Source organism: Harmonia axyridis, chromosome 7 (assembly GCF_914767665.1).
Source record: "Harmonia axyridis chromosome 7, icHarAxyr1.1, whole genome shotgun sequence".
In the NCBI taxonomy this organism is placed as follows: domain Eukaryota; kingdom Metazoa; phylum Arthropoda; class Insecta; order Coleoptera; family Coccinellidae; genus Harmonia; species Harmonia axyridis.
Genome location: NC_059507.1, coordinates 29,328,474 through 29,347,838, shown reverse-complemented (window position 1 = coordinate 29,347,838; position 19,365 = coordinate 29,328,474). Strand labels below are relative to the sequence as shown.

The 19,365-nt window shown below is 32.6% G+C and overlaps 1 protein-coding gene across 2 annotated transcripts in view; it reads right to left on the bottom strand.

The window, feature by feature from the left end:
* The window catches only part of LOC123684309, a 58,169-nt gene extending 44,105 nt beyond the window's left edge, over positions 1-14,064 (bottom strand). The window contains exon 1 of one of the 2 annotated variants that reach the window (XM_045623519.1): positions 13,749-14,064. The gene's annotated coding sequence lies outside the window, so the exon portion shown is untranslated. Of the gene's footprint in view, positions 1-13,732 lie in introns of both variants that reach the window. The other variant, XM_045623518.1, reaches the window with a different exon arrangement.
* Between the last annotated feature and the right edge of the window lie 5,301 nt (positions 14,065-19,365).

Here is a 19,365-nt window from a genome sequence, read left to right as displayed (position 1 = left end):
AGAAATCAATAGTTGTTTATTTAATTAAGATTAACGTCTTTCCAATTCCGGCCCTAAAAAATTTCAATTCTCAAGATCGAAAAGTAGTCGACAAACCTGGGTTTTTTTCCAAACTACGATCGAAAGCAGCAATATTCTCAGTTTTCTTCGCGATACGCACACGTTTTCGATTCTTCACATCACTAACTTGGGCCAATAGCTCAATTTTTTCCACACGTTCCACAATCGCCGGTCAGGAAGTTGCTTCACGACGACCTAAAAGTGCTTTTGTTTTGCGAAGTGTGACTGCAAAACTTTCACCATTTTTGTAGTGAATTTTAACAATTTCACTGCGTTTACTGCGTTGTTGAAGCAAGTGTCGTATCATTTTTAGTAATGGCGCAGTTTTTACTTGTCAAATGTCGAAAAAAGACAGCTTAACAAATGACAATGGCTCAGATAGCGGGCTGTTCAAAATAAAACCTTATCAGATAAAACCCCTCAGTACAAAACCGACTTACAACAATAGAAGGCTCATAACATGCAAAAGTTGACGGTACCTACTTGAATTGAACATGCTTTCATTTTATGCAATATTTTACTTTTTCTCATTAAAACATTAAAATCTGAGGTTTTCTTGAGACCCCATCAAAATTAATCATGTACATATATCTGAAATATATAGCATGTGCACTTTGCTTTATCGCCCTTTGCTCCTCAAAATTCAACACTCCTCAGTACGTTTTATCATTTGTCTTGTAAAACAATTATTTCCGGAGAAATTCTAATTCACCCATTTCGATGAAATCTTCATTGTCCCATCCCAAATTTCATCAAAATCGGACTAATAAAACAAGAAATATAGAGTTCCAGGGAATTTCAATATTTTTACAGCGATTTGGAATGCTTTTTACTGGCGGAAAATCGAATGTCAAAGATTTTATCAACGAAAAGTGATCACAATATATTCTCTTCCTAAACAATCGTACACTCGGAAGCGATCAAGTTTTTTTCATTTAATTTCGAGATCAACGAACTGACATTCAGTAAATCCGTTTTAAATTATAAGGTACATAAACCATACAACATTTTCCATTTGTACATGTTATAATAAAACATCATATAATGAATTAGATAAAAGAGAGCAATTTCTGAAATAATAACTTCGATAATGTCAGTCATAAAAAATAATTATCAGTAATTTCTACAAAATTATCCACGTTCAAAAGGAAAACGAATGCATAATTACATTTGATATAAGAAAACTGGAACTGAAACAAAAACACAACCAATTTCATAACAAAAACACTCATCACGCGTCGTGTTATATCAGTAGTACTTTATGGTTTCGTACCTAGAATTTAAACCTTTACAATTTATTGATCAGGATATCAAGGAAAGATATTTCTATTAGTTTTTCCTATTTCCTGGAAAAAATTCAGTAACGAGACAATTGATTCAAATTTTCAAAGAAAGTATTCGGTCAAATTAAAAAATTCATATAACCTAATTCCTTTGGAAACTTTATAACCCAATTTGAAATGATTTCCATCATTTATCATCAATTATTTCATGAACTAACATTTTATATACTTGAATTCCCAACGTGAATCTTTCTAGGAAACCTCACCACAGTTATGTCATGCTTGAATCAGGAAAAATTCTAAGAATAGTGATTTAACGAAGTGCCTTATTATAATGCAGAATAGTGTTTTATCGCTCATTTCGATATTTACTCGGTTGATGCATTGAAAACAATTCAGGTATTTCCTTACCAATAAACACGATGTTTCTAATACCTTGATAAACGGTTCGTTCTAATATCAATATGATATTTACTAATACAATTTCTTCGCAGATTTCTCTACGTACTTAAAACCATAGCAAGTTTGTTTGAATGATCAAGAAATATTTCGAATTCCTATAGTTTTCGGAGAATAAATACGAATCAAACTTGAATTCAATTATAATAGAAAAATGTCATGAAATAGCTATTTATTCATTCACCAAGTATTATTTCTACATGTCACAGAGTTGAGAGTCTTACTACCTTTTATGAGTCAGGAGATTTAGTTTAGTTGATTGCTCTATCTACATTATAATGGTTATCTCAGAGAGAAAACAAAGCTGAACGCCATTAATTTGAAACGTTTAGATGTATTGTTTGAGTAGTCACATGATGACATAGTTCGTGAGTCGTTCTACCTACGAAATATACTGAGTTCGAAGGTTAGGAAATGACTTTGGTTTTATGGGTCTCACGAGTTCCAAAATATTTCTCGAAGATGAGTATCAATCTTTAAGATGTCTCCAAAAAATTCTTTTGGTTTTGGGGTTTTATATAATATTCTGGATTGTAATTTGCTCAAACATATAGACATTGGAAATTCTTTCAATTAATAAATCTAGCATTCACTTTCAACGAAAACACCCTGGATATTATCAAAATATCCTGAACTAAAATTAGATTTCATTTCAAATGCTAAAGAATTGTTTGGTGACTTATTCGCCCAGTCTCCGAAATAAAAGTAAAGGTTTATTCGAAAACTGTATTGTTTTAAATTATGAAAATTCGTCAATTATTGCATTGATAATGAAACGTCTGCATGGCCAATGAATTAAATTAAAAAAAAAAAAAAATTCCATATTCCAATGTTTTCATTTTATAAACTCCACTATTATATTATTATAAAGTACACAGGGAAAATTTAATTCATTTGAAACTATCCGCTTCAAACTCTTTGTGTCTATCAGAGGAATGAAAAATTTAATAACCCTGAGAATTAGATCATCTTAAGGTAAACACTGAAGGGGATATTGTCTAAACTCATCCAGAATTACAGCTTGTTACATGTTCAAATTTTGCAATAATAAAAAATTCTATTACAGTTATGTTTACTCAGAAAATAAATAAATCAATTAATTTATCGAAAACTACTCTGGAAATAAATCTAACAATAAATAATGCAGGGGGTTTCATCATGAACTTGGCAAACAAAACATAGAAGTACCTATAAATCAGAAGAAACCTAGTTAGAAGTTAGAATCATTAAACCTATCAATAGTTTTTCAATCGGCTTCCATATTCATGTTTAGAATAGGAGATGAAATAATTCTGCAATATTCTTCGTAATCGAGTACATTTTTTTTTTTAATTTTAAACCCTTTTTGCAATTAAGTATCAAAAAATTGAGTTGTCAGCAAAAACTGTTAATAAGAAGATCGCACATATCTCATCCCATGAACCAAATATTTCTCAATAATGTAGTTAAACACCCTCTATCTCGTTTATGCTTCTAAAACTCATGTTATTAAGCACAGATGTATACGTTTGTCCAGTTTTTTCAAAACATCAAAATTGGCGGCGCTACTTTTCGATATAAGCCGTAATATCTCACTTTTGTTTTTTTTTAGATAGATGAAACAAAACTAATTACCTACCCAAGTGGCCAAATTTTCAATGGAGGCAAACCAATTTTTCAGAAACGGCCGAGTTTAGGACCACTGTGCAATCAGTTTTCTGCAGTTAAAATTGAGTAATTTTCTTCAAAGAACATGATATGGTTCTTTTAAACTATTATTTTATCTCTGAAACAGTAGTGAAGTAACTCAAAAGTTTCGAAACGATATTTACCATAATAATGCTCTGACTACAGATAAACCACGTTCAAAGACATTCAGTCCCATGATTCCCCCTGTTTACATTCATTCCAACGTGACAGGCAGAAAATGGTGGTAGTCTGATGTAACGTTTGTAAACAATATTAATCCGTTCGTTATGTGATAAAGCCAAATCTGATAAAGGTCTTCAACGTAGCTGTAACCTAACAGGAATATATCACCGTTCAGAATGTCCCATTATAATGAGAGGATATTGACTCGATTGATAGGACGAAATGCTTCGACTGGAATTCACTGGATAAATCTATTCAATAAGCTCGAAAATATAAGGTTGCGTAACCTAGGAACGAGATTTTACACATCGCATGTCATAAAACTCAGGAGGGCAGAGACACGGTGAATATCGAACAGCGTTTAAAGAGAAAAGTGCCGTTACAAGAGCCAAATTACCCAATACTTGTTTTCGGCTCTGGGAGGCTGTTCGACATGGGAAACCTATCATTCTCCTGCAGTTCTTTTGAACCCACGAATTCACTGGAAGAATACCAGGTCTTTGAGGTCAGTCAATCATTATGGATCGACCTGTCGATGTCGTATCCAAAGCGACAAAATTGAATCTGAGTAGAGCTCAATGACCACTCCATAGCTTGAGTAAAAGTGAATTTCTCATAGTTAAAGTCAGGGGTACATTAGTAAAGAATTTGGAAGAGAATCGTACACCCTCTAGGTTGTTGATAACCCTATATTACGATCTGTATCTACCCTTTTAACACAGAACCAACGCCATATCAAAATGCCTCTTAAAAACTTAATACATTACTGCATTTTAATGGCTGTTTATCAGTTCAAATGTCTTTTTGTTTGCTAGATTTCTCCCAAGGGGGTAGTTCGAATTCTTTCGTTGGTTTCAGCCAATAATTCTAGTTTTCCTAACTTTAGATCGTATTCACAATGGGAGCTTACATAAAGCAGCCCAGTGTTTGTGAATACATCGCTAAATGTGAAATTGTTTATTAGTCGCTTCTGAGCAGTAATAGAATTGTTGTTCAATGCTTTCAGCTGCCTTTGGAACTCTCAGGTGTGAAAAAAGAAACATTAGTATCAAAAAATCAATCAACTAGAGTTTTATGATAAGTGGTTTAATTTTGAACAGTCCGCTATCTGAACAGCTTTCACTTTTGAAGATGTCATATTTTGACATTTGACTAGCAGAAACTACGCCAATACTACGAATTGTTGAAATTCCCTACAAAAATTTTGCACAAGTTCTCAAAACTAAACTTTCGGTTCGTCATGAAGCACCATCTCGGTCGATAATAGTGAAAATGACGGAAAAATTTGGGCTGTTGGAAAAAGTTACTGATGTGAAGATTCGAAACTGTATACGTCGCCCATAGTGTTGACGAAAACTCAGGTTTGTCGATTTCTCTTTGATCTTGGGAATAAGGCATTCTACAAACGACATTACACCGTATTTTGCATGAAGACTCAGGTCTTAAGGCTCTTGAATTTCAGTTAACACAAGAGCTTCAGCCAGTCTATTGCCAGTATCTTCGCTGATTGGGTCCTTGAAATTCATCTAAATGATCCGGATTTTCATCGAAAAATCACCTTCAGTGATGAGGCCCATTTTCATTTCGGAGGCGTTGTTAATAAGCAGAATTGTTGTTGTTGGGGGCTGAGAAGAATTATTGTTGATATTCAAGGTTTTTGATGGGATGGCCACCTCACCCAAGGGAATGATTGTACACCCACGAATTTGCAATCAAGATACCCACACCAAACAAAAATTAACCTAACTCGGAGTTTCTCTAAAAAACTCACACTTTCAGAAATATTTGGCAGGATTTTTAACATGAGGAAATATACCTACAGAAGTCGGTCAATGTAACTACAGAGAACATAAGCTAAAGCCCCTTGAGTATCCTGCTGAGAAGTGGATTAGATTCAGCATGAAGACGACGTTAAGTGGAGCTTAGTAAAAATTATCACTCCAAGCTTAACATCTGTGCTTTGGTATGATAAATTACTGCATTCCATTGAGGATTCATTGTTGGTTTAATTGTTCTACAAATATTCTAGAATATTTACACTGATTAATAAAACTACTTGAGCTCACATTTGTCAGGTCCTATTTAATTTAATTATCAATTTTGACTAAATGCAAATAAATGTGTCAAACTATCAGTTTTTGAACGACTTTAGTTAAAAAATTCTATTACAAATTGAAATTTTTCAGAGATACATCTCTTTCTAAGAATCATAATTAAATATTCAATTCAGAATTCATGATGAAAATCAAAAAGGACTCAAGCCGTAAGTATATTCTGTTAGGAAAGAGGAATTAATGAAACAATATATCGGACTGTTTTCAATATACAACTGGGTGTGCCATTTGAAATGAGGGAGTAGTTTGTTCCCAATATAACCGGGAGTTGTAGAAATCTGAAAATATTTTAAGCAGAGAGAACATCATCTTCAACCCCAACATGAAAATTTACAAAATTAAGATTAGTTTTCCATAAACGTCTAATAGGCCATCGCGGTGAATCACCCTGTATCTGTGTTGGAATATATTTGAAGATTCATTTGAAGTGAATACGACGAAAACAGTTGCAATCTACTTCGGAGGAACAACAGTGAGGAAAGAAAAAGCAGGAAACACAAAATAAAGAATCAGACGATAGAATGGAAAAAGAAAACAAAATATCAGGGAGTATTTCTAGATGAAAGAATGAACTTTGGCAAACAAATAGAAGAAAACAGGAACAAGGCAAGGCAATTGCACGGAAGACTCTACCCGCTGCTCAACCCAAAAAGTGAACTCTCCTTCGAAAACGAGCTGAAGATAATAAAATACCAAGCATTATTATCATTATTTTGACTGACTGAGCATTTTTTGTTATCGTTTTTTTTTCTCAGAATATGTAGCATTATTTTTCCTATGCTCCTTGTTCTATAGTTGGGTTCAAACATGTAGAACATTGTATATATATTAAATAAAATAAATAAAATGAATAAAATAAATAAATTAAATTAGGTATGCAGGAGTAATCTGGTATAATACAAAAGACAAAAAGATAGATCAGTTGCAAAGTACACTTAATACAGTAATCAGAAAAGCGGTTGTCGCCCCATGTATATGAACAACCAACAAATTAGAGAAGAATTGAAAATTGAAAATATAGAGGAAATAGTTAAAAAACAAAGAAAGAAGACAATAGAGACGCTGAAAGAGCATGAGAATAGGGAATTAAGAAAAATAATACGAATCCCAATAATAAAGATAGATAAGAGGAAATACCTCTTTAGAGGAACCATATAGAAGAAAAAAGTGACACGCAGAAGGGAGAAAATGCTCCCAATTAGACAACAGTAGGAAATTTGAGAAATTATAGTAGAGGCGTAGGGAATAAAATGTCAGTTCCTAAACAAAAAGAAAACCTGGGTATATGTGCAACACTGAACGATGTATTAAAAAATAGAAATTCGAAATCCCTTGAGTATTACCATTTAGAGACAATTACGAAACGTTCATACAGCACTTTTAATTCCACACGCTAAACTCCACATAATTGAAGATAAAATCGATCGAAGCTCGTTAGCGGAAAATTTACCATTCGACCAGACTGTCGTGATCAATCAAAATAATGTTAGAATTCACTTCAACGACAAGTAGTTGTAAAGATAAAAAAATATTTTAAGAAGAGAGATCATTATCTCAAACCCAAAGGAGCAAATTTTCAGCACAAAATAATGATTAGTTTTCTATGAACTGTATCTGTGTTGGAATACTTCAAGGAATGGAGGTTCAAAGTGCATACAACGAAAACAGTTACAATCTACTTCGCAGGAACTACACTAAAGAAAGAAAAAGCAGAAAACGTCAAAATAGAAAATGAGACAATAAAATGGAAAGAGAAAGCAAAATATCAAATATGAAAGAATGATTTTTGGCAAACAGATAGAAGAAAACAGGAAAAAGGCAAGGCAATTGCACGAGAGACTCTACCCGCTGCTCAACCCAGAAAGTAAACCTTAGAAAACAAGCTGGAGATAACAAAACTAATGCTAATACCAAGCATTACGTATGCAGGAGCGAGTGCAGGAGTAACCTGGTGTAATACGAAAGACAATAAGAAAGATCAGTTGCAAAGTACGCTTGATAGAGTAATCAGAACAGCGGTTGGCGCCCCATGGTATATAAACAACCAACAAATTAGAGAAGAATTGAAAATATAGAACTAGTTAAAAAACAAAGAAAGAAGACAATAGAGACGCTGAAAGAGCATGAGAATAGGGAATTAAGAAAAATAATACAAATCCCAATAATAAAGATAGATAAGAGGAAATACCTCTTTAGAGGAACCATATAGAAGAAAAAAGTGACACACAGAAGGGAGAAAATGCTCCCAATTAGACAACAGTAGGAAAATGGAGAAATTATAGTAGAGGCGTAGGGAATAAAATGTCTGTTCCTAAACAAAAAGAAAACCTGGGTATATGTGCAACACTGAACGATGTATTAGAAATTCGAAATCCCTTGAGTATTAAAATTTAGAGACATTCAATTACGAAACGTTCATACTGCACTTTTAATTCCACACTGTAAACTCCACATAATTGAAGATAAAATCGATCGAAGCTCGTTAGCGGAAAATTTACCATTCGACCAGACTGTCGTGATCAATCAAAATAATGTTAGAATTCACCTTAACGACATGAAATTGGTTGAGAAACACCTCTCGTCGTCCGCTAATTTGTCATAACCGGCTAGCGACTTCCTCCGTTTAGAGAACTCGAAGTCTATTTCGCCAACATCCTCTGTTTATTCCACAATTTTCGCTAGCCGTGACCCGAATTGCTCAGCGCTATCAACTTTATCAACCCTGATCGTTTTGCCCCTATATACGGATTTTAGTCTGATACGGCAGTTCTTACGGCGGTTTTGCACTTAACCAGCTCAATTATGGGAGGAATCTGCCGATGGTTGTATTAAATTCGAAATTGATTAGCTCACCGTTTCGTTTTATGGTGGTTTGAGGCTGTTTGAGAATTGGGGATTCTTAAGAGGGAACATCCCCCGTGACATTCTTGTTATATGACATTCTCATGATCTGTCAATATTCACCTTGAGGAGGAGAAACGATTGAATGATCATGAGAAGTTAGGAATATTACAATAGTTCCAACTTTCGTCGAATGGGAATACTTTTTGAGTCCTTTTCTAATTTGCATAAATTAAGATTTTTGCCTCTTTTGTAACGATTTTTCATAGGATTTTTTTACGAAAATTTTTGAAATACGTTAGTTCTGCGTAGGAATACCTTTTCATCAATTCTTTTGTGAAAAACCAAAAATTTCCAAAATTATAATTTTTTTCTCATTCGCAAATCAAAAATATGAAAATTCTACTATGTAGATAATAGTTCAAAGAAATTATGCGAAGACCCAAAGAAAATCGGTGATTTGAGAGAAAAAATTATTCTAGTTTCGTTTTGATCAGAGTAGTCAGGTGTTTCCTCTTAAGAGCATGACTATCTCTTCCAGATTGATTCATTTGATGAAAAGTTCTTCGGTTTATTACACTGTTACTGAATAGTAAGCCAAACGAAAATGACAGATTTATCGGTTCATTTGGAGAAACAAAAGTTCTGGAAACAGGGGCCACAAACACTTTGTTTTCGAGAAACAGGGTCAAGGTTGTTAAAGTTGATATTTTTTCTCATAGCACCTTCCCTATTCAACTTGAATTTGGAAAATATACTACAATTTGAAGTTTTCATTATGTTATATGATAATTTTAAATGCAAACCTACAGGGTGCACTGTTTTTTTTTAACAGTGCATGATTCTTTCCTCCTCAACTTTTTTTTCTCGGACCACTGGTAAATTAGAAAAATGTAAAGAGAAACTTTGATCTAGTGGGTACTACAATTTTTTGTTTCTTGTAGTTTTGTCGTATCTGCTACCGATTTCGAAGAAAACATTTCAATCAATTCTTCAGTAATCCTGAGTAAAATCCAAAATATTATAAAAATCCTGTTAGTAAGCTGTGATGAATAAATTAATTATGAGTTTTAGTATGTATTTACTCAATCTGTAAGGCAGATTAATGAAAATTTGATAAACAGGTAAAATAAAAATGAAAAAGTACATTGTATCAATAAAATCTAGTTTTGATGATTTCCATTCTTCAATAAAATGAACAATTTTTTCAGGTTACTGAAACCATTCAAAGTGCTGTAATTTCATTCAGATTCAGAAGATATCGTAATTTTTCAGAAAAGAAGAAGCAAAACCTAAGGATTCGTGAATATTCTCGTTTGTCAGCGATTCACTTTGGTACCTGAGAATATCATTTGAACAGTGATATTCCTGATGGGTCAAGCTACAATTTAAAAAATTGCTGAAATAGGCCAAACTACAAACTTCCGTAAATATTATCTACGCTCCCCTAATAATTTTGCCGGTGAGACTCTTGAAGATACCAGACACTCGATCTAGCGAAACGTCGAAAATAAATGAACGACTACATCCGAGATACCCGAGAGAATAAGTAACATTGAATGATGGCCGCGAAAGCCATCAACCAATTCAAGATCTATTCAATTGGGCATATTCGTTGAAAGTTTCTGAAACTTTCTCGAAGTTATATGGAAAAAATTTATCACGGAATCTTGATTTGTTTTGGAGCGCTCTTTGTAGCAGCAAAAGTCCCAAATGATAAGGTTCGACTCATTGATGACAAATTTGTTCTCAAATTCATTTCGATCCTTCTGGCCGGTCCAACCGTGAAGATAAAAACTCTTCGATCGGAAGAACCTAGAAATGGGTTCAGAATGCTGCATTTCGTAAATGGCCCAAATCTAACAAGATTTTCCGTGAATATGGATATTCAAAATTTTGTTTTCGTCATTATTTGAATACTACAGCTTTGATCGTGATGAAATTTTGCAATTGTAAGTAATATACTTTCTGGCTTCATGTTGATTTGGAAACCAGAACCACAGGAAATTCAAGAAGAATATTGGAGAAAATACTGAATATTTCAATGGCAGTAGATTTGATATTTTGCTCGATGATATGAAACATGAATATCAAGCTTTTTCGAAACTAGAAAACTCGAACACAATATAGAAAAGTGAAACCTGATATTTCAGTGACGTTATTTTCGACCGAATTGAAAACAATCCCAAGCATTATTCAAAACGTTAAAAGCATCATACAAAAAGCAAAATATCGAAAAAATCCAATATTTCCGTAACATCAGGTCTAACTTGGTTGGAATTCAGTTGATGCAGTATATTTAAATTTATCATTGGAATATTTATGCCGAATTTCAGGAGGATCGAATTATTAGAAGTCCCCATCTAGATAATGTAACCAACAACAATAACATCATAATAAACTGATCTCATATATGTAATATACAGCAATTATGTGGTCTCTAAGTTGCACAGGAATGGCCGTGGGTTCAAAGTTCCTGACACCAAGTTCTTGCTTTTATCGACCTTTTTACTGAAAACCAAAATTTTTTAGAATCTTCCGAAAAAAAATGTAGCTTTTTCTTCCTCTAAATTCACGCTTCTGAAACACCCAGTATATTCACACATTATATAAATATAATGGTTTTCTACTCCGGATTATTTACATCTTCTAATGTTTCACCTCTAAAACATTTCTGTGGCACAAAGGGTAGAAGACAACGATCTTTACTCCAGACACTCTAATTACATTGTCACAACACACAATTAGTAAGGGAACAGATTCCTCAGGTAAATAGGTAACACAAGTAGAATGCATATAGCACAACTCCTCATCTATTCTATCAGATTTACAACTTATCTTCATCTACTGAAATAAACATTAATAACCAGATGAAAATACTTAACAGAATTCTCACTCATCACCTACTTAGATAATAAATGATTTTCACAAGAATAGCGTTATTTAGAAATGTATTTTGCGATAAACTCTAAATAATGCATAAAGCCATATTCAATTTGATAAATTCTCCTTGCGTATACCCTTATCATCCTCTGTCCAATTATTATTTGATGATACAAAAAAGTTTCAGGGCAACCTTTACTGGAATGAGAGTGCAAAATTTTATGATTGATGAGAGAAAGAAAGCGCCCAACACTTCTTGTAATATGAATATAGGATAATATCATAAAAAGCTTCTGGTGAATATTCATTCAATATTTTAAGTTCATAATTTGTTTTGACTTTTCATGCGGTTTTAAAGAAAAAAATTTCAGTGAAAAATAGTTGTTGATGTGCGAATATCAAGTATTTTCGAACGAAGATTTTTTGTCAAGGTATAATGAATTCCATCAAATAAGTGGGTACATAATTAAAATTATTCATGTTTTCATATTTCGCTATATAATTAATGTCTATAGAAGCTGTTAAATAGCAAATCCAGTTCAAACAATGTTGAATACAGATCCTAAAGTTCACACGAGAACATTTATTGTCTCAAGAATTTCTTCATTCTGGTCTAAATGAAATGTTCGATTGAAAAATGTTAAACACAATATTATCAAATTTCTTATTAGTAAACGAAGTAGTTCTGTCACAATAAATACATGGAGCTCTGACTGAAATGATGAGAAGTAAACAAAATTAATTGAAGCAATTTCATATCATTTCAGTAAAATTTCAAGTGAATCTGTTGGTTGGTTCCCTGATCAGGAAAAAATCTTTTTTGCTTAACTAATAATCAATAAAAACTGAGGAAGTAACAGTTATACGAAGTGATAACAATAACAAATTTAAATTAATATGAGAATCTCAAAATTTCACACTATTGTTTATTACGAGTATTTCCTCCCAGCATTCAACATACTCCAGATTCTTGAAAATTGCGACTTATAGGTACAATGATTTAAAATTTCTTCTCACAGAAAATATCTTAATAATAAAAAATATATTTAAATGTTTTCATTAAAATATCTATTACAGTAAAATATACCCTATTTAGTATCTTCCTACCCTAACACATTTTCAGTTTCTAATTAATAAAGAATGTAAAGTTCTTTAAATCTCATTTTTTGAAATCTTCAATGGTTACTGATCTGATTCTAGATGGATTAGTGTCTTGACTAGTACCAAATTTCATACTTGGACCTTAGAATTTCCGAATAAGCTTTGGAAAGTAGACAGATCGATTTTTCTATTAGATTCTACTACATAATTATAAACCTATTCTGTCGCGATTGAAGAAAGGTTGAAAGTTGAAATATTAATGAATGATTGAATTGAAATCGTTATAACAAGACATTTATGAAGATCAGGTCAATGTCAATTGAAAAATGCTTTTATAGCACTGAGGAATTTTTCTCTGACTCATTGAGTTAGTTGTTCATTTATTATTTTTCCGTTCCTTATATTGTTCGAATTATATATTTTTATTTAATTTTTATCAAGATTCGCTTTTTCTTTCGATTGTACTTATTTTTAAGTTGACACGTCCCATACTTCATATTATGTCTTAATTTTTAATTTAATGAATCTAAATTGAATAAATGAAATAATATATCTGGTAGAAATTGAATTGTAATTGTAAATTGAATATTTAATTGATTCAGTCCTTACTTGGTGGAAAATCATATTGATTTGGTAAAAAATGAATGTAAACACTTACTACTTTCCACAGATTTATCTGTGGAAAGTAGTAGGTAAGTGCTTACATTTATTTTTTACCAAAAAAAAGTAAATTGAATAGATGTGAAGTCGATAACATACATCATACTATGTTTTAAGAGCTTAATGAAGATTGATTAATTGGTTGATTGATTGAATATGATATTGTGGTAGAAATGTTCTATTAACGTATCATTACCTTGCTATGCATTTTTAATTTGATGATTTTGAATTGAATATTTGTGAAGTAGGTAACAATTTTCAAAAATTTCCTGAATTTCGAAGTTTTCTTTTGCTAGCTCCTGCGTTATAACTAAAAACAAAACTTTAATTTCTCAATTATACACATTTCAAAATCATAAAGTATACTGGGAAAATTCAAATGTTGATGGTTAAAACTTCTTTTAGAAACTTTGAAGTATCGTAAATGCAAACAATGAGCCACAATAACAACAATAAAATATAACAAAAAATATCTCTTACCTGTCGCTCACTGGAGTCGCTCAAACTCCGTCTTCTCCTTTCAAACAGTCTAAAAGAAATCCAACCGATGAAAAAAGCTCCAAAAAAAAACACAAAAAAAAAATCACATAAAATCCCAAATCCGCAGTGAAGGACCAGAAGTTCCGACGTACAGTCACTAGCAAAGCACAAACAGGTACGCTGTGTAGAGCCGGTAAAGGTGAACGGATTTGCCGTACGGAGATATCACGGGAACGGAGCACCCAAAACGTGCGTCGTTGACGCAATCCAAACGAGAAACGCGGCACTACGTGCGCCTAGCCGACGAGGATGATGAACAGCGGAACTTGGAGCACCGCAGAACCGGAGGATGTAAAGTTCGGTCTAGAGACTGCGCTTTGCACCCACGCGTCCAAGAATTCTGTCGCAAGTGTTTTGGTGCTGAAGAATTGGCCGCTGCAAGTGCAGCCAAGTCACGTTTCCAATCAGCAATTTGATCTGTTTAGTGTTTTCGTTCTTCCCCATTGAACTTAATTGGAAATCATGTCATGGGAGTGTTAAGAACGAACTTTGACGTATACGAAGAAATTATCGGGAATATTCCATTTTTGAGGGCTAGTTATCGAATATAGGCATTTAGTCAAGATGAGTGTAATTCTCGAATTTTCAGCCGCTTATAGTACTGAATTATCCACGTCTAGTCCGGGAGCCAATTGCAAATTTGGTTGATTATTTCCTCTCGAGGGATACTTGGTGAGATGCATCAGATAATAGTAATAAAAAGCCTCGTGAACATCAGCTACGATTCAGTTGGGAGGGAGAGCGGCGACAGCCCCCCAAACACGAAGAAAAAGAGCTTTTAACAAGAATTGAGAAAAGAATTTGACTTTACATTCAAAACTCAAAATTTGTCGAAATGCAAAATCGTATCATCAACGAGCAGATCAGAGGACTATTGCTCCAAACTACTTTGCAACTTTTCACAACTACATTTTATCGAATTTACAAAGTGAAAAATAATGCTGTTGAACGACAATATGCGTTGTTAAGATATTAAGTGCCTATTGCACCAAAATACTTTGCAACTTCTGTTACTTTTCCCTTCACACTTTTCAATTCTGTGATAAGTTGCCAAGTATTTTGGTGCAATCGGCATATGGAAAGAAATCTTGCAACATTAATTTCGCGAGTTGACTGATCAAAATATTTCATAGCAAAACAGAATTTATTGAAAAGAGGGGTTTATCAGAGATTTTACCATATTGTTATGTTACTGCATTACACGACTTTGGAGGAAAATAACGCAGATACTTTTCCAGTAATAATACAATTTTTTTCCTTCTGGAAGAAAGAGTGGGGTAGAAAATTCAGTTTGTAGTTAAAAAAATTAGTCTGTATCATCAGAATCTATTCCAACTAAACTAACCGACAACAGTGACATCATAATAACACGCATATCAAATGCAGAGTGTTCACAAAGAAAAATGAGCATTCCTGGTTAATTTTTAAAGAAATCCTTGAAATGGGGCCGCAAACGCTTTGTTTCCGAGATACAGGGTGTTTCTTATAGTCCTAATCTTTCATGATGTTTATCGGACCTTTAAAACTTCGGTCAGATTAGATAAATAATTACTTAAACTTAAAATTTTTTATTCTTCACAGCTTATTAAATGTATCTTTGAAATAATTAGAATTTTCCTGAGGATTACTAGAAAATTGTTTCAAACTTTTTCTGGAAATCGGTAGCAGATGTAACAAAACTAAAGAACTAAAAGTGTAGTACGGCACCAGAGTTTTTTTTAACATTTTTCTGAACTACTAGTGGTCTACGAAAAAAGTTCTGGAGGAAAGAAACGGGCACTGAACATATCACCCTGTAGATTCGCATTCGAAATCAGCATATCATATGATGTTAACTTCGAATTGGAATATCTATGTCAAATTTAAATTGAATATCTTTTGAAGGGAGAATGCTATATCAGAAAACAAATCAAACTTGATTGTATTTTGAAAACAAAGACTTTGAGAGCCCATTCGTTGCCTTTTTTTCTTGAAATGATACGAGGAGTCTTTAATTTTCCTTTGTAGCACCCATTTAGGAACACGCTGTATACCAGTATACCTATTCACTATTGTAGTATCCAAGAGCGTAATGTGTGCATGAATGAACTCCTCAGAAACTCCTGACGCCAAGTCGGTACTTTCTCGAATATTTTATATAATTTTATGCAGTTAGCTCTCAGATCATCCTCGAACAAGGAACAACCGATTTTTTTTTAATTTTCATGCATCTACATTTTTCCATAGTCTGGTCATGGTAGATAGAATTTTCAATTTGTTACTTCCGATACTAAAACAAATTCTCTCACAATTCTTTCCATATCGATAGAAAGAAGTTTATTATTGTGGTAATTCATGTTCTAACGTAATGTCTAACACACCATATATTCTTGATAATGAATTTTGTATTAAGACCGAGGTCACTTACTTCTCATCATCTAGTCTTATTGAAATATATAACCCAAATCCCATCTGACGCTATAACATGAAAAAATTCATGTTCTCTCAAAAGAATTATCCTTCTACGAGCCAACGGAAAAATTGTAACATTGTTCTCTCTGCTCTACCTGCATAATCAGGAATCAACCTAATTAGGCATTGTTTTTATTAATCGGAGATTACACAGGAAGTATAAAATATTTAATTTATACCGTTCTAACGAAATATTTCGTTGGATATCCATTATTTAAACTAGATTTATAGATACCGGCGTATTGTATTCAGTACAAAACATTATTATGTTAATATTATTATGTTTTAATCATTCGTCATTGAATGTTATCCTCTTTAAGGTTTATGGTGGATATTTCGCAAATATCTATTGGTACCGATAAGAATTTTACGGTTCCATCATAAAATTCGCAGTCCATTTGGATGAACTCTGACAGTTTATGAATATCATATTCAAGGTTCATACCTGAATGGTTAACATCCTCTAAGCAGTAAATAAATAACATTCTTTGACAATTGTGAAGATAAGATAAGTAAGTACAATCCCTAGCGTACTAAACGGAGGAAAGATAGTGTCTAATTATCACGCTAGGTCCAATTGTTGGCCTACCTATTTTCTATTCAAACAGTGTCACTTTTCCAAGAAAGAAGATAAAAAACTTTTTATACTAGTGCGAAATTTACTACGTTATGCATCAAAACAAGATTTTACCGAGGTGCGTTGAAGCACAAGAGCGAAGCTTGAGGGAGCTACAAAGTACCTTGGCAGTGGCGGATCCGAGGGGGGAGGGGGTTGGAAAAGGGGATAAACCTTCCCCCTCAAGCCTCGTCGAAATATTTATAGTTTGAGAGTTGAAACAGCTTTCAATCAAAAGTAATTGTTTTTAGTATAGCTGCATCCCTATAGCAAACATGAATGAATACCACTTACGAGTGATCAAAAATATAAAGTAAATGTATCTGCGCCAATTTTATTCATACGACTTGATCACTAGAACGCTTTATGGCTGATTTTTTTAACTACTGTGATATGCAAAGTTTTCTCAACTTGTTTTCACTATTTTTGTTATTTTATATTGATTAATTGAACAAAAATATTTTTTCAATTATTTCCATCTTGACCAGATATTTTCAACTGGAAATATATTGTTATCTCATTTTGATGTCTTATCAAACCATATTTTTCATTTTTACTATTAAGTATGTCCATTCGAAATATATTTCTTCAACTTCCAACGAGTTGTTAGGAGTGGATGTTACTATAATGCAATTAATTCACTGACACCTTTGTTAGTATTATTACTATTAGTGGTTACAATGATAACATAATCTTGAATTGAGTTGGCTATGCTTTTTCCTCAAGGTAGTAAAAAACTCACCTTGCTCTCGCTTTTGGGGGAGTGGAATAGCTTATTATATTTGAGCAAAGTAATAGTTTTTCTCTTCTTGAATTTTCTATAAATAATGAAATAAGACATATTACTGTTTCCTGTTTATAATTTATGGCACACTGTAGATTTCGAAAAAAAATTGGATAAGGGTATTCGGACATAGATTTTTGACGGCTTAACCCAGAAGAAACGCATCGCTTTAGTTCCTTCAAATAAAAAATAAAATAATAAAAATAGGTATTTCAATACCCAGAGATATCCAAAAATTATTCAGATTGTTTTTTTCCATTAAGCCAATTTTCCCAATAGAACGAGAAAAAACAATGAAAGAATTTCTCAATGCATGCACCAATTCCCATGAAATAAATACAGATTTAGAAAAAATTAAATTAATTCGAAAAAACACAAGAACATATTGATCCTAGTCATTGTATACGAAAAAACTTTCTAGGAATTTTTAATTGCAATAAGTAAATTTGATGTTTTCGATGCATCAGAATTCTTCAAAGAAGGATTCTGTTAATAGAAAAAAAACTATTAAATTGCATTGTGATGAGAATTGAAACGAAAAACCTAAAATAAAAAATTCTCTGAAAATAATCGCCTTCCCTCTTTTGAATACTTTCTCGAGTTCCAACATTAGTAAGATCAGTTGATTTCCTTATTATTTCAGGATTATTGCTAAGCTCATCACATACAAGCTGCTTCAATTCTTTCGTGAAGATGTTCCCTGGAACTAATTTCAACCTTGTTAACTGATTATTGCATGGAGCATAAGATAAGACAAACTACATATTTTACATCATTGGTTTATTATTTCGTGTATCTCAACATATAAATATCTTATACTTAACTGTACAAATTTGTATGAAAATTCTAAAGCCTGTAGAAACTATAGGAAATAATTTTTATGTTTAATTCTCTACATAAATAAACGCTGTGGTTTCAAATTCCATAATTAAATGAATCAACTTTTCATTCTCAGAAGATAAATGTATCCACTTTTAGGTATTTATAAAATTTTCTGCAAACAGTATGACGGAATGTATAACGGAAAATTGAATCATGATATGAAAGGCGATTTTTTGTTGTTGTTTTCATCATCTCATGAAAATGAAGACTAACGACAAAAGAGTTTTAAAGTTTAACATACTTTTTGTACCTTGCTTGTTACAACACCCTCAAAATTACTTTCTCAATCCAAAGGGCATGGAAAAAAGGAAAGTAATGGATTCTCAACAATTTTCAGGTTTTCAATGACAATCATAGACGCCTTATCGTTTTTCAATAATTTTCATTTTGCCCCCCCTGAGAAAAATTTCTGCGGGCGCCTATGTTTGCTGATTGCTCTTGTTGTATTGAACCAAAAAGATGTAATATTATATCAATTTTATAATTTGGGCACTGTCATAATTATTCGAATTGACTATAGAAGTATTTTACTATAGTAAGCAATAGTTTAATCTTTCATTAGGCATAATTATAATATATATAAAGGTTCGAATTACGATGGAAATATTTTACCCATCTCAAAACCTTGATGCGGGAATATGTAAACTTTGATAACGTAATTAACGGCTGAATGAAAATTGAATTATGTCATGCTCGCTAAATTCATAAATGGTGAAGTGTAAAAGTTGCTGAAATGGATTGTTGCAAATTGAAATTCAATGTTAATTTACACTTGGAATATAATCAAATCGTGAAAAGCAACTATTCTGTTTTGATGAATATCAAGTGAAGAATAATTTA